The sequence below is a fragment of the Aotus nancymaae genome, unplaced genomic scaffold (assembly GCF_030222135.1).
Source record: "Aotus nancymaae isolate 86718 unplaced genomic scaffold, 86718_ANA_hifiasm-v0.15.2.pri h1tg000022l_1, whole genome shotgun sequence".
NCBI lineage: Eukaryota > Metazoa > Chordata > Mammalia > Primates > Aotidae > Aotus > Aotus nancymaae.
Genome location: NW_026988435.1, coordinates 30,416,997 through 30,431,767, shown reverse-complemented (window position 1 = coordinate 30,431,767; position 14,771 = coordinate 30,416,997). Strand labels below are relative to the sequence as shown.

General features: G+C 38.2%; 1 long non-coding RNA gene across 1 annotated transcript in view; it reads right to left on the bottom strand.

The window, feature by feature from the left end:
* Positions 1-318: 318 nt before the first annotated feature.
* LOC135276389 (uncharacterized) overlaps positions 319-14,771 on the bottom strand; it is a 248,628-nt gene continuing 234,175 nt past the window's right edge. The window contains exon 3 of the long non-coding RNA XR_010343925.1: positions 319-394. This is a non-coding gene — a long non-coding RNA (uncharacterized LOC135276389). The remainder of the gene's footprint in view (positions 395-14,771) is intronic.

The window sequence follows — 14,771 nt, the reverse complement described above, 5'->3', positions numbered from 1 at the left end:
TTTATTTCTGCATCCTCTTAGTCTCAACTTCCTTGTTTGTATATAGACTGACACTGGCTTTCCTAACATATTCATTATTTCAGACCAAGACAGCATTTTAGAAAATGTATGCCCACTATAGCACAGTTGAATATATGCAGTGATAGGATGAGAATTCCAACAGATGAACTCACAGACGGTTGTTAGGCTGTATAGATGATCTTATCTCCAACCCCGCCCAGAAGCAAACAGGAGACCATTGTGGAGCTCCCAACTCAGCTGTTCAGGACTTAAGATGAACTCTGCAGCAGCCAAGTCCTACATAAACAGGCCTTTCTGGGTGGTCATCCTGGCAGTATGAAGTATGATTCATTGAAGTGGAGAGTATTCGAGATGACAGAGGCACAGATGACCCCTACAAGGTTCAAATTAGAGAGAGTCCAGGAGCAATAATGAATCCAAAGAGAAATTAAAGCTGAATATTATTTTGTCCAAAGTCAAACTACTCTCTCAGCAGGGAGCACAGCATATTCTCAACCCATGTCTTCCTTTTGCCCATCAACAAACACGTCTTTATTTTATTATGCTTGACACCAAACCAGATTTCCTCATTCAATTCTCTGTTATACTCAGGCTCCACGGCCAGAATTAGCATGCAGTGTTTGTCTTATTTATTCCTGACTCTTTCACTGGGAACTAAAATATTTGGATTACATTACCCATGACAATGAGAGTTCTGATGGTAAAAACATGATCACATTCAGTTGCCAAGCAAATCAGATATGATTTTGCATGCCAAGCATAAAAATTTGCTTAAGTGTTGGTATTTTAAAGTTTTCCTCATACATTTACTTTTATTCAAATTTCATCTTATCCTCATAAGAAGCCCTAAGATATTTAAACCATGTATTATCATCATATTTAATTTAAAAGGTGAAACTGATTCACAGCAAATTCAAATTTATTTTTCTTATACAGGATTGTGGTGATGAGTACTTGGGCAGAAATCATATATGCACATCACAGGAGCTAGAGGTAAACATTCAAACACCAAACCTTTCTCACAATTTATATGAATAATGAGTGACAAGCATAGCTGGGAGAACAGTCAGCCAGATGTTCTCAACACAAATTTCACATTCTTGCAATGCTTTATTTTGGTTTTTTTTGTTTGTTTGTTTTTGTTTTTGGCGTGTAATTTGGGAGTTTTCATGAGGGTGGCTTTGACCTTGAACATAAAGGTAAGTAAAAATGAAAGGTAATTTCTACAGCATAAAATAGCAACAATGAATTGGTTGACTTTCCACCACATCTTCATACAGAACCTATAAAAAAAGAGTAGTCTGTGGGCATCTGAAGAGCACATGTGAAGAGTGAAGAAAATACTTTTATTCTGAATATTTATCACAAAAAAATCCTTATGCCCTACGCAAAACATCATTATTAGAAACTCAAATTAAATGTAAAAACAACTACTAGATCTAGTAAATACTTCTTGTTGACCTATCTCAAATTTTGTCATCATGGGATTCATGAGCAGAAATAAAATCAGATTTTTTATTACTCCTCTACGTTACATCATTGTGTGAGCAAGTTACACCTTCATTAGCTTGAATGCTGAAACATCAGATAAAGGAATGCTTCCACTCCCATGTGTGTTTTTAACTTGTTAGGAAATGAACGTGTTTAAAAGTAAGTTTGATTTCTAAATTTAAAAAATTGAATTTAACCAGGTAATATTTTCAGTGAAAAAAAATATTAAGACAAAGATTTTTTTCTTACTTTTGGCTTTTGAACTAAGCGAGCCTTTTCAACAGGGTCACAGGTAGCAATGATCAGCTCCTAAATGACTGTGGCTGAAACAACACCATCCTTAGCGCAAAGCTGATGACAAATTAATTTCAAACACTTTTTACATCACCTGAAAAATACAAGAGGAATGTTATAACATTCCTCTCTGTTTTAAAATCTGGAGATTAATGAATCTCTTAAAAATAGATTTAGAAAGGCAAAGCAAGCTCATGAAGACATCACCATCTAGGTAAGTTCAAGCAAGCTTTGTTTCAGTGTAAACAATGTATTTGTCCATCCTATTTTGACTGCCTCAAAGAGAATATTGGAAAAAAATGTGAAAAAAAGTTTCTCGTCAAAAGGAGAAATTTCAACCAAGCCGTGCAAGAATTCTGCAGAGCTGTGTGAAGTAAGAGTATTGTCTACTACCAAATCAGGAATTGATGATCCATCCAAACACATAAAAGCCCTTTGGTGATGAAAGCAAAGTCCCCAGACAATCTGATTCTTTTTTTCCAAAGTGAGCCTCCACCCTGAATTTCCAACTATAATACTTAATTTGGCAAGGCGACAGTAGCATAAAATGCATTTCGCTCATGAATTATATTTTTTCCCTGTTCATGACATTTATGCACGCCAAATATAAATGACTGCACATGGATTAAGTAACAAAGGTGTCTTTCCTTTCCAGTAGCACACATTTTATTAATAAGGATTTGACCCAATCATCAGAGTGAAGGAAAGAAAATTTTTAACTGACTTCTGGAAATAAATAGCATGACCCATCTGAGGTGAATTATCTATTTTAAAGTACCAGTTCCTCTCAGCATTTCAGAAAGTTACTTGCTCAAAAAGGAAAGTAATTTCTTGGAGGAAATAATTTACCTCAGGTGGAAAAGGGGCAAAGGTGTGGGTCTTGACCTAACAAAGTTTTTAACCCAGGCTTGGAACTCAGTATTGAATGGATCCCAATAATCCAATACTGAAGTCAAATTGTAAGGGCTAGAGCAGTGTCTTGTACTTACTCTTTCAAGGCTCTGCTGAGTTTGAAAGGACTGTTTAAAAAATTGTCTCAAAACCCATGTGCTCACAAAACTCAATATTGGCATTGTATACCAGTTCCCGTAGATTCTCTGATGTTTCTGGAGGTAACTGCATACAGCAATTAGACAGTTTGTTCAGCAGTATTTATTGGTAGAGTAAGTTTTAAAAAGTATTATCTCATTTTTTTCTTATTCTAGACATAAATTCTTCTCAAGCGGCTTCCCTTGTTCCAGGAAAGCTGAAAATCCCATTCACACATGGAGATGGGGCCCTTTTGAATGTTGTGTTCATAACTGCCATTTTTCTATTTGCATTCAGTTTACTCATCGTGTATATTTTTAACTTTAATTTAGATTCTCATGCATCCATTTAATTCCAAGGCATTCATTTCCTGCACTGATCATCACAGGTTGCTTTATCGGTATCCCGTGGGTGGCATGAGGTACAATGGTGCTCCGGCTGCTATTTTCCTTCTTCTTCCATGTGAACTTCTAGTTTGAATTCCACAACACTACCGGAATTTTTCCCACCCCAATCATAGTTCCTTCTGGGACTTCAAGTCCAGGATTGGGGATAGGAGGAATAACAAAAAAATATTTTCTCGTTTTTACTAAAATCCCCTAGTGAGATCTCTCTAGGGTTGCTTGAAGAGGGTTTTCTATCTAAGTAGCCCATCAATTTTCTTCTCCTGGTAGAGTGGCATAAACGGGTCTAAAAAAGTAAACTATGATTTTCTGTGCAAGTGAACATCCCGTATGTCAGGCTCGTAATTCAAGAGGATAAGTATATTGATTTAACGTAAGAAGTGGAGAGTTGGTATGTAAACACAAGTGTGTGTAAAACCTGGAATTTGAATAGTAAAAACAGTTTGAATTCTGACAACCTAACCTATGGATAGTAAGGCCAGTTTGAATTCCAACAATCTGAAATATGAATAGGTGGGAGGGCTGTAGATGGGGTTAAGATGAAGACAGATATACTGAATTTAATATGTATTACCTTCGGTCTAGTAATGCCAACTTGGCAGACTAAACTGAATTTATTCATTGATTTAAAGAAATCAGAAGCTATCAAGTATCTGTGCAAAGCTTTCATAAGCGCTCAGTAAGATTTTTTAAAAAATCATCCACAAAGAAAATGCAAAGCATATGAGGTTGACCCGATGAAAATGTCCCAATAACTGATGGAAGGATAAATTTCCACATGGCACATTTCATGTATGGTCCTTTAGCTAGCATTAAGCCATTTTGCTTGAGCTCTATAGAGTGGACCAAAATAGGAATAAAAAATACTTTTCCAACCAAATTCTGCAAGGAATGGAGAGCACAAATGAGGAAGATGTGACCCATGGAACCATGGAACTCAAAGGTGAGAGAGGGTACTGACCATATCTACAGTATGACTTCACCACATGACGTTTAGGGGAAAACATTATCTTTAGTTACCATTAGATGGATTACGGATTTGAGTGCAGTGAGACAGCTTCTGCAGAGAGTGGATTTTTTCTAACAGGACAATCTCACCTATGGCAGGAGCAACAGGAAACAATATAGTAGTGTTAACAGTGGCTTTCACATATATCGATGCCTCCACTCTGATTACTGTATGAAGCCAATTCAGGCAGAAAGAAAGTATGGGCACACACAGTATCTATCAGAGCTGAGTTTACGAGTACTCAAAAGACATCCTCTGGGAACTTCCAGAAATATTTAGGAGGGACGATGAAGGTTTCTGTAGATCTGGAAGACTATGAGGAGGGGGAAGAGTCAAAGAAACAAACACTCATGGCGACTTATTGTGACTCACATTCTTGCCTCAAAACCTGTGTGGTCTGAAGAAACACATGTTATATCCATAAAGTGCAGTCTATTTGTTGGTCAGAAACATATGTGACAAATATTGTGAGTTAGTTTATTTTCAACCACTGTTCCAAATCCCTTTACTCCTCCTTACCAAAATTGAAAATAGAATTCTCATTCTCTCTTGCTGCTAGGGGTTGACCATATAAAATGGTTTTGGCCAATGAGACACACAGAATTCTTCTCAAATGAGAATGGTAAAACATTGAGAGAAAAAAGCTTTGGCATTTTATACTTGCTAAAACTATTTTTTCCTCCTAGAATGAGAATGTGATGGCTGGAGTTGCTGTAGCTATTTTGTGGCCATGAGATCAAAAACAGTAGAAGGTAACTGAGGGAGCCTGGTTCCATGATGGCTCCCCTAACACCTGCAAGAACCCTTGACTGTCAGCTTCTGGATTTTTTGACATATCAGAAGATCTTTTACTTCTTTAAAGCCACTACTTTGGTTTTCTGTTAATTTGTAGCCTATTTGATTCTAAATTGATATGTTTGGAAAATATTCTACTAATCTAAATAAACTGTCCCCCGTCCCTTAACTGACAGAAATTTAGATTTCCTGTTTTGCAATTAGTCACAGAATGATATAGAAACGTCTCTAACATCTGCTGATTCATCTTATTGGTACATAGCAAAGATCAAATGCTCATTAATTACTTTGGGTGCTAATTTGAAATACAGAACACTATATTTGCATTTACTTGACTTTTAATTATTTCATTTTTATGGGAAGATAATGGAAGTGTGGATAAAAATATCTTAATATGTTAACTGACTTGGCCCTTGATAGTTTTCATCCCTTATCTAAGTTATAAATCAAAAATTCAAAATTCCACAGCTTTAGAGACATTGTTAGAAAGGTTTTAATACCCTAATGGTCAGTCTATGTTTTCCAGTAACTTTGTGCTTTTACATTCACTGTACTACATTGATATTGAAAGCTTTTCATTCCTATAGACATGTGAAAGTATATAGATCTGTGCATACAAATTCTTGGAAATCAAGCATAGAGAAAAGCTGTAAACTAAATTTGGGGCCACTGGTTTCCAATTTGGAAAATTCAAGCATGAGCAGAAGGTTTTGCCCATTAAACAATTATCTGCAAGTGGGAAGGTTTTTCTTTATAGTTTAGCCCACCCCCACCCAACCCCAGGCCTAATGTGTAGAAATGGGTGTGGCAGTTTTCAGAAGTGTGTATTACTCAGAGAAAATAAAATCTATTGCACTCGTATTTTTTAATGTCAGTAAATCATCAAATACCTATCCAATGGAGATAAAAGAAAGAAAGCGGGAAGTGAAAGGAAAGGGGGAAGCACATCCAAGAATGAGTGAGCCTGACTCTTCAGTGGAAATAGTGTCTGCACCTTGTATGCTTGCTACACTCTGATTAGGATAACATGATCCAGATGGCCACTCCAAGAAGATTCCTTTCATGAGGAAAGTTCTGGGTGGGGTGGATTATTGTGATCAATGGAATAAGCTACAGCTGGATGAACTCTGGGTTACCTTTGAGAATTGCTAAATTAATGATGATTACACAGATTCTGACAAATTTCCCAGGAATTTTTCTAAAATGGATGGTTAAAAAAATGTGTATAGGGGCTAGATCTTTTCGTAGCAATGAGAGGAGCTTCTTAGAAACCCTTGGGCCTCTAGGAAGATTTGAGATTGCAGGGCTTACAAGCAGTGCTTATTTTCAGCAGGGAAGCCCCAGTACAGCTGTGCAGGTTTGTTTACAGCCAGTGCTGATTCTGACTGGTTGAGGCACACCATGTACTAATTGATAAATATTTTGAAGATCATTACTGCTTTTTGGCAGAAGTTGTTGGCATTGATTTGATTCCCTCGGCAGACTATAAAAGATAGGCCAAGTCAATAGAGCAAAGGCATCTTAGATGGAGTGGGGAATGGGAGATGGGTTTTGCCCATCAGGTGCTCAGGAGCCTTCATTCCCTGCAAAGCTCCACAGTAGGTGGTTAGGAATTTAGTCTATCATACCTCATTTTATCCCATCCAGGAACTTAGGCTTTCTAACACCAAAATTGCTTCCTTAAGTGAATCTGAGTTGGTTCATTCATTTGAAATGTATTGAGTTTTTCCTACATGTCTAAAATTCAACCAGGGACTATAGCTGAATAAATTAGGTGGGTCATGGCTGAGTACATTAATTCTTTTAGACATTACATTTTATAATGCTTAACAGTAATTTGTTTAAATAAATACATATCTAAGGGTATTTCCCAGGAGTTTATCTTCCTACCAGGAGAAAGGAAGCCAAGAGATTATAAGCACAATTTCCTAACCAAGGATCTCTAAAGAGATTTTTGGATAGCATCAAAGGTCCACAGAGTTACCCTTAATATGGTCATTTTGAAGAAAAAAAGAACCAAACCATTAACTGTGAATAGATAATGCTAAAATCCTCAAATTCAGAAACTTTAAAAGGAACTGTATTAGTCCCTTCTCACATTGCTATAAAGAACTACCCAAGACTGGGAAATTTATAAAGGAAAGAGGTTTAATTGGCTCATGGTTCCCCAGGCTGTATGGGAAGCATGGCTTGGGAGGCCTCAGGAAATTTACAATCACAGCAGAAGGCGAAGAGTAAGGAGGCAGGTCCACATGGCTGGAGCAGGAGGAAGCCAGCAAAGAGGGCGGTGCTACACACGTTTAAACAACCAGATCTCACGAGAACTCACTCACTCCCGTGAGAACAGCAAGGGGGAAATCTGTCCCCATGATTCAATCACCTCCTACCAGGTCCCTCCCCCAACACTGGAGATTGCAATTCAGCATGACGTTTTGGTGGGGGCGCAGAGCCAAAGCATATCAGGAACTAATCCAGAAAGAGAAGCTATCGACTCCTAACACAATGTCTAATCTATTGATCACTGCAGTATCTTGGGCAAGTCATTGTGAAGGAGTAGCAGTTAATAGCAGAGACTCAGCAGTTTCAACAACTTAATATGAATCTGAGCTCCATCTCTTATTAACTGTGTGAACTTGAGTAAAACTTAACACATCCAAGCCCCAGTTTCCTCATCTGTAAAGTGAAGGCAGTAACCATAAACCTGTTGTGAGGATTAAATGCTATCATTAGATCTGTGTCTGACACACTGAAATACTAAATAATTGTGCAATAGATGCTATATGTGATATAAAAGAAAAGAATGGATTCTAAAAATTGGGGAAGGGAGGAATCTCAGAAACTATAATTAGAGATGAAAAAAATTGGCTAAAATACATCACTCCAAAAATTATTCTTTTTTGCACTTACGTTTGTTTGTGTCTTATGAGAAATTCTTTGCTAAGTTAGGAGAAGATATTCATAGGAAAGTGTGGAACTGTAGGACAAGTCAAGGCAAGAAAGGAAATGAAAGGGAACCCAGATGATATTATCCAAGCAACTTCTAAAATGTATACACAGATTAATAAAGGCAGATACACAATACTGTCTGCTGCTTCCAGGCTCAACCATACGCTGTCAAATTAAGAAGGATTCATCGCTTCCAAAAGAAAGGAAAGGTTTCCTCCAACACACAAAGCAGCTAGGGAGCAGGTTTATGCTAAAGTTGGGAAGGAAGGAGGAAGAGAAGGATAAGAAAACAAGGCAAGAATGAAGAAGGACGGGGATGAAGGGAAGGAAGGCAGGGCTGAGAAGAGATTTCTTACTCATATTATTGTTAATATAAGTGTTGACTTTTACAAATATTCTATTTCTTGAATTCCAGAATTAAAGTGATGCCATACCAAATAGAGAACTGTTCAAGCTCTTCAATTAGCTATATTTGTTAGATTCAAAGATGTATAATCATGTTAATAGTATTAAATATAACAACCAAAACTGTAATATCAGAACTCAGATTATATTGCCAATTTTTTATTACATGATATTTCATTTCTACAAAGAAATTACATTCTCTTAAGAAGAATCTTCAGGAGCCAGGTGCAGTGGCTCATGCCTGTAATCCCAGCACTTTGGGAGGCCAAGGCAAGCATATCGCTTGAGGCCAAGAGATTGAGACCAGCCTGGCCAACATGGTAAAACCCCATTTCTACTAAAAAAAAAAAAATACAAAAATTAGCAGGGCATGTACCAGTAGTCCCAGCTACTTGGGAAGCTGAGGCAGGAGAACTGCTTGCACCCAGAGGTTGTAGTAAGCTGAGATCGCACCACCGCACTCCAGCCTCCTGGGTGACAGACTGACTCAAAAAAAAAGTCTTCATAGTTAATAGCTGCATCACCACTACTGTTTCACCCCCTTTTCCATACATGCCTTCGATCCATAGGGATTTGTGATTGGGTTATCATGGTTCCCAAGATCTGGCAGTTGTTCACTGACTCAAGTTTTTATTTTTTATTCTAATGATTAGCATGTTAAGAATGGTCTAATTGGGGGAAAAATACCTGAGAAAATTAAGTCTATGGAATATTCACCAAAGAAAAAGCATTTATACATGGTTCTGACTCTCAATCTGTCATGCACCCTATATTAACAGATAAATTCCTGTTGGAACTATTGATACCTTAGTTTCAAAAATTTAGTCGATTAGCAAATACTGATGCACAAATAAAATGAAAGAGCAAAGTTCATGATGTGGATTATCTGAAAGAAGTGATTTTTAAAAACATGTTTGAGATGTTGATGAAATCATCATAAAACCAAAGTTTCTATGATTCCATGATACTAAATGCCTGAGTGTGGAAGAAGCCAAAAAAAATTAAAAATCCATGCACATTATAATGGTATATATCCTTATCTACATAAAAATGTAAATGTGTGAAGATGTCTAAAAACGTCACTTGAAAGATAATCCTTTGTTTCACCCACATCAATAGGAAAAAACCTTTAGTTAAAACCTATGAATTTGCTTATATTGACTTTTTTATATTTTGCTATTGGGAGCAATAGACCATATAGTCCAAGGCAAGACTTTTTTCACATAATTTTTTAAAATAAGGACACATACATTTGCTTGATTTAATGCAAGTTGTCTTCTACTTCTTAGATTAAGCTAACCAGCATGAAATCTGCAACATACTCAGCAAATGAAGACAGATGTGAGTGAAGGAAAATCCCTTTCCTGGTTCTCATAAAAGCTCTCAAGTTGCAGGCTGATGGCATTTTCTCCTTAAAAGGTAGCAGAATTTACAATTACAAAAGTTTGCGTAGTGGGAAGTTGCATAATTCTCTCCACTAGTGCCTGTAAAAAATTCTCTTCATTCTCTCTCTTTTGATAATCTCTAGTTTGCCAATGCATTCAGTTTCAGCTGAAATGTTTTCTCCCCTTCTACTATTTTAAATCAGGAATTGAACAATGTAGGAAAAAAAGTATTTTAGAATTTGGAACCATAACATATTCTTCTTAAACGTTTTGCCATTTGGACAAAACATGTGAATGGTAATGAATGGCTGAAGCTTTCCAATATGTCCTGAGGCTGTGGTAAGCGGGACACTGCGTTCATCATGTAACTGCTTTTAATTTGAGATAATTGCATCCTTGTTTCACAGTAGTTTTCTCCTCAAGTCTCTCTCTGGCTCTTAGCGGATGCTGTGATGCTTGAAAGTTGCTCAAGTGCTATCCTTCTCCAGGGCTCTGTCATGAGAAGACTGCTAACGAGAAAACAGAATTTGAACAGACCGTGGGATCCTGACCTGGTTGTGTACTTTTCCGGCCACTTCCACAAGTCCATTTTCTATGGATAATAAAACTAGGCAATGTTGACTAAACTCCCCGATGAGCATTTTATCTTTCTCAGTCTGCTGGAAATTTTCCGAATGGATTAAAATAAAAGTAACATCGTATGTGATCATGTGATCCTGCAGACAGACGAGCAGTAAGCAGAGATCATCTAGTGAATCCAAAGTCCTGTATAAAAATGAATTCACTCAATGTGGAAACTCAATCCGTAATTAAAAATGCAAGGTATAGTCCACCGTTTTTATTTATATAATCCCAAAATGCTATAAAATCAGATATTTTACACATTGGTTATGTTTCTCCTCTTCTACAAGGACGCTTTGAAATCCAGCTCTAGCTAACTTCTAACTTGTTCTGTCTCCCTCATTCTATCTGTTCCTTGTGCCACCAGTCCAGCAAAATTAGATGGATTTTAAGACACAAAATCAACAGATGAAGACATAGTTTCTGCTCACATCATGCCTAGAAAATGCAGGTAGATGGGGAGGGATGTGATGATCAATGGGGCCATTGAGACTGGAAAGGAGAGACAAGGACACTCTCTTAGGTGAGGAAACAAAAAAAGACATACCAAAACCATAAATGGGTTCAGATCACAACCATGAACAATGCGTATGAATGCATAGACTTACATACACATCACCGTAAGGCATATCACCCACTTGCCACCCACTTTGAGACTTCTGCAGGATGAGCTATCCAAGGGCCTGGGAGAGACTCTTCAAGGTCAGTCAGAGCCCTGCTGCTCTGCAGACTGATGAGGGAAGGGTGGCCTGAAAAGGGTGGCAGCACCTTCCACACAGAACAACTGAAATATCCAGAAATGGGACCCAATGTTGTGTCCTCACGCTTTTCTTGGAAACAGAGGAGAGGAGAGAGAAGAGTTAAGGCAGTAGGTCTGCAGAGCCTTAACTGGAGGCATTCCTAAATGTGAGCACAGCCCAAACCACCCACAGTTGGCCTTGACCTGCAGGAATCAAGTATTGTACTCTGAAAGAAGCAATGCTTTTTCAAACATGCAGCTTTGGAAACAGGGCAGCAGAATGGAGCGGTTCTTTATTCGATCTATGTAGAAACATATCCTTTTGTTTCCTTCCCTTTTCAATTGATTTTATTTATTTATTTATATTTTGATGTGGGAAGGACAGGTCCTAGGTTTAAATACAATCCTCTTCCCATCTTGGTTTTCCTATCTTCTCTTCACACATGATTTATAGTATATAACTGGATGTAAATAATAGAGGGAATGGGATTATCAAAATAGGAATTTTTCAGGGTAGGAAAAGGAAAGGAGACGTTAGAACTTGAAGAACTGATCTTCAAGATCTGCCATTGTCTAACTCTTAATCTTCCTTTGTCACATGGAACATGGTTAAGCAGAGCTATCTGTGCTCCTTAGTAGGATAATAACTGAGTAAACAGAAGCAGAAAAGCGAGCAATGTGATGGTGTGTCAGTAACTCAAAGGGTGAGCCCAAGTACACAATACCATTCTCTGAGTTCCACAGAAAGTTTCTGGAGCCTAATGGAAAAACTGGGAAGTAAGATCTGTGGTATCCTAAACTGCAATACCCTGGAGCTGCCATGCTTAACCTTCAGTGGATTATAAACCCCTTTAGAACTAGGCAAAAACAATGGACCCTCTCCCCTGCCCCCCAAACACACAGACACACAGACATACACAATCTGGCATCCAGTTAACAGGAAATTCCAGACTACTGGAGCCTCCGCACATGCCCTAGGTTAAGAGCCCTTCTCCAGAGAAGGCTTCATAAAGCCTATTCTGGGATGTTTATAATGGTTGGTTTGTTTGAGAAAGGATGATGTCATAGTTTATAGCTTTGAAAGCTTGCCAGAAATTGAGATTTCCTTTTGTGGAGTGGCTTTTTCATGTTAAGCACTTGATAAATATTTGTTGAGTGATTGAAAAAGCAAATAGGTGAATGTGCAATATCTAGATCTTATCACTGAATGTATCTATTCCATATCAAAGACTAGTTTAAAATAATTTGCTATGCCTTTCGTGCCATTACAGTAGCACAGCTCCATGAGGTTTCCAGCTTCATGTGTGCATGGATTGATCACCATAGGGCCTGCTCTGTTATAACACGGCATTAATGGATAGAACGTGGAGAAATTAATGGATAGAAACATATGGGACAGCCAATGCAGTGAAGAGTCATTCACATTTTTCATTCAGGTTTATAATCAGTAATACTCCCTGTGTGGTAAGCAGAATAATACTCTCCCTGACAAACATGTTCATGTCCCAAACCTGAAGTCTATGAATATGTTATCTTCAAGAAAAAGGGACTTTGCAGATGTGATTAAGGTTATGGACCTTGGGATTAACCTAGATAATTCTAGAAGGCCCAATGTAATCACACAAATCCTTAGGGGGCAGAAATCCTCTACCAACCGTGATTAGAAAGATGATGGAAGATGGGTCAGAGAGATGCAGTGTTGCCGCTTTGAAGATGGAGGAAGGGGGCCATGAGTCAAGGAATGTGGGTGGTCTCTAGAATCTGAAAAAGGTGAAGAAATGGATTCTCCCTTGGAGCTTCCACATGTACTCCTGCTAACATCTTGATTTTAGTCCAGTGAGACGCACGTTAGACTTCTGACCTACAGAACCATAAGATAACAAATTTGTGTTGTTGTAAGCAATTGTGTTGTTGTAAGTTTGTGACACTTTGTTGGAGCATCAATTGGAAACCAATATGCATTCCAATGAGAGGTGATATTTCTTGAGCATCGGCCTATGTTCAATGCTTTACGTGAATTAGCTTTGTCTTCACAAATCTTTTCAAGCAGGTGCTAAAACAAACAACATTCAGCAGAAGAACAAGGGGAGGCGACCTGCCCAATGTCATTCAAACCACATCAGTCTGACTGTGGGAACCACACACTTCACCAGGCAGTACTTCAGGATGGTGATGATTCGGGCCAGACAAACAGTGAACATGGGAAAAGTGGATTGATTGGAGTTTGTGACATTTTCCTGTGGATGGTGTGTATGTGCGAGTATGTGAGTGGGTGTGTGTTTACGTTATTGATGTGTAGGCATCTGTGGGTGAGTCTATGTCAGGTTAAACCTCATGCTCAGCACAAATGTGAAAAATAATAAAGCTCAAAGGAATAGTTTCTAGATTTCCAGTCCACTGTTTCTTAAAATAGTGTATCCCTGCTACTACCTTTTTCAAGCAGTAGAGATAGCACATGTAGGTAGTAACTGGCCTACAAGAATAAAAAAAAAAAAAATCAAGAAAAAAGATCATCTGGCTAGCATAGTGACTCACACCTGTAATCCCAGAACTTTGAGAGGCTGAGGTGAGAGGATCACTTGAGGCCAGGTATTTGAGGTCGCCTGGAAAACACAGAAAAACCCCATTTCTAAAAAGAAAAAAAAATGGGGGGGTGGGGTAGGTGTAGCAGCACACACCTCTAGTCCCAGCTACTGAGGAGACTTAGATGGGAGGATCCTTTGAGTCCGGGAGTTAGAACCTGCTATGAGCTGTTAATGCCACTGCACTTTATCCTGGGCAACAGAATAAGACCCTGTCTCTAGAAAAAGAAAAAAGAAAATCACTAGGCTTTTCAGGATTTAAAACTATTACTCCCTTGATGCTGTTTATTTTTTAGGACTTTTGTTGTGTTTTGTTTTTAAAAAAAAAAAAAACTTTTAAGTGCAGGGATACGTGTGCAGGTTTGTTACATAGGTAAACTTGTGTCAAGGGGGTTTGTTGTACAAATTATTTCATCATCCAGGTATTAAGCCTAGTACTCCTTAGTTCCTTTTCCTGATCTTTCTCCTCCCACCCTCCACCCTCCAAAAGGCCCCAGTGTGTGTTGCTCCCCTCTTTGTGTCCATGTGTTCCCATCCTGACTCTTTGCATTTTTAACATGATTTCTATGTCAAATTTTAAACATCAGCTCATAGTTGGAGTGGGTAGAGCACACAGAAGTCACACTGGGTGAGTTGATTCATGCTCCAAATCTGGGCAAAGCCAGGTTGACACACATTGCCAGTACTGCCCTGCTTCTTTCCCGGAAAAGGAATTTTGCCTCCAACCATTGGGGTTCTTTTTTGAATCACTGTGTAATTTCAGGTTTCTAGTCCTGGCAAAAGAAAAGAACTGCCACTGTCAGCCCTAAACCACTAAACCAGTGAGTACGCATCAGGACATATTTGTGAATTTTTTCTTCTTAAATCTAGTACCATTGTAAGAAAGAATTCAGGCCAAAGAAGGAAGATCTCTGAATTAGTTTAGAAGAAGAAAAGCTGTCATTTTTAAATGTTGCCGTATGAAAACACTGAATAAATATCAGTAGAAAAGAGCATATGTGATTATAATTTGTTTTCTGGAAAACCTATTTCTGAGGTAGTTTCATGGAA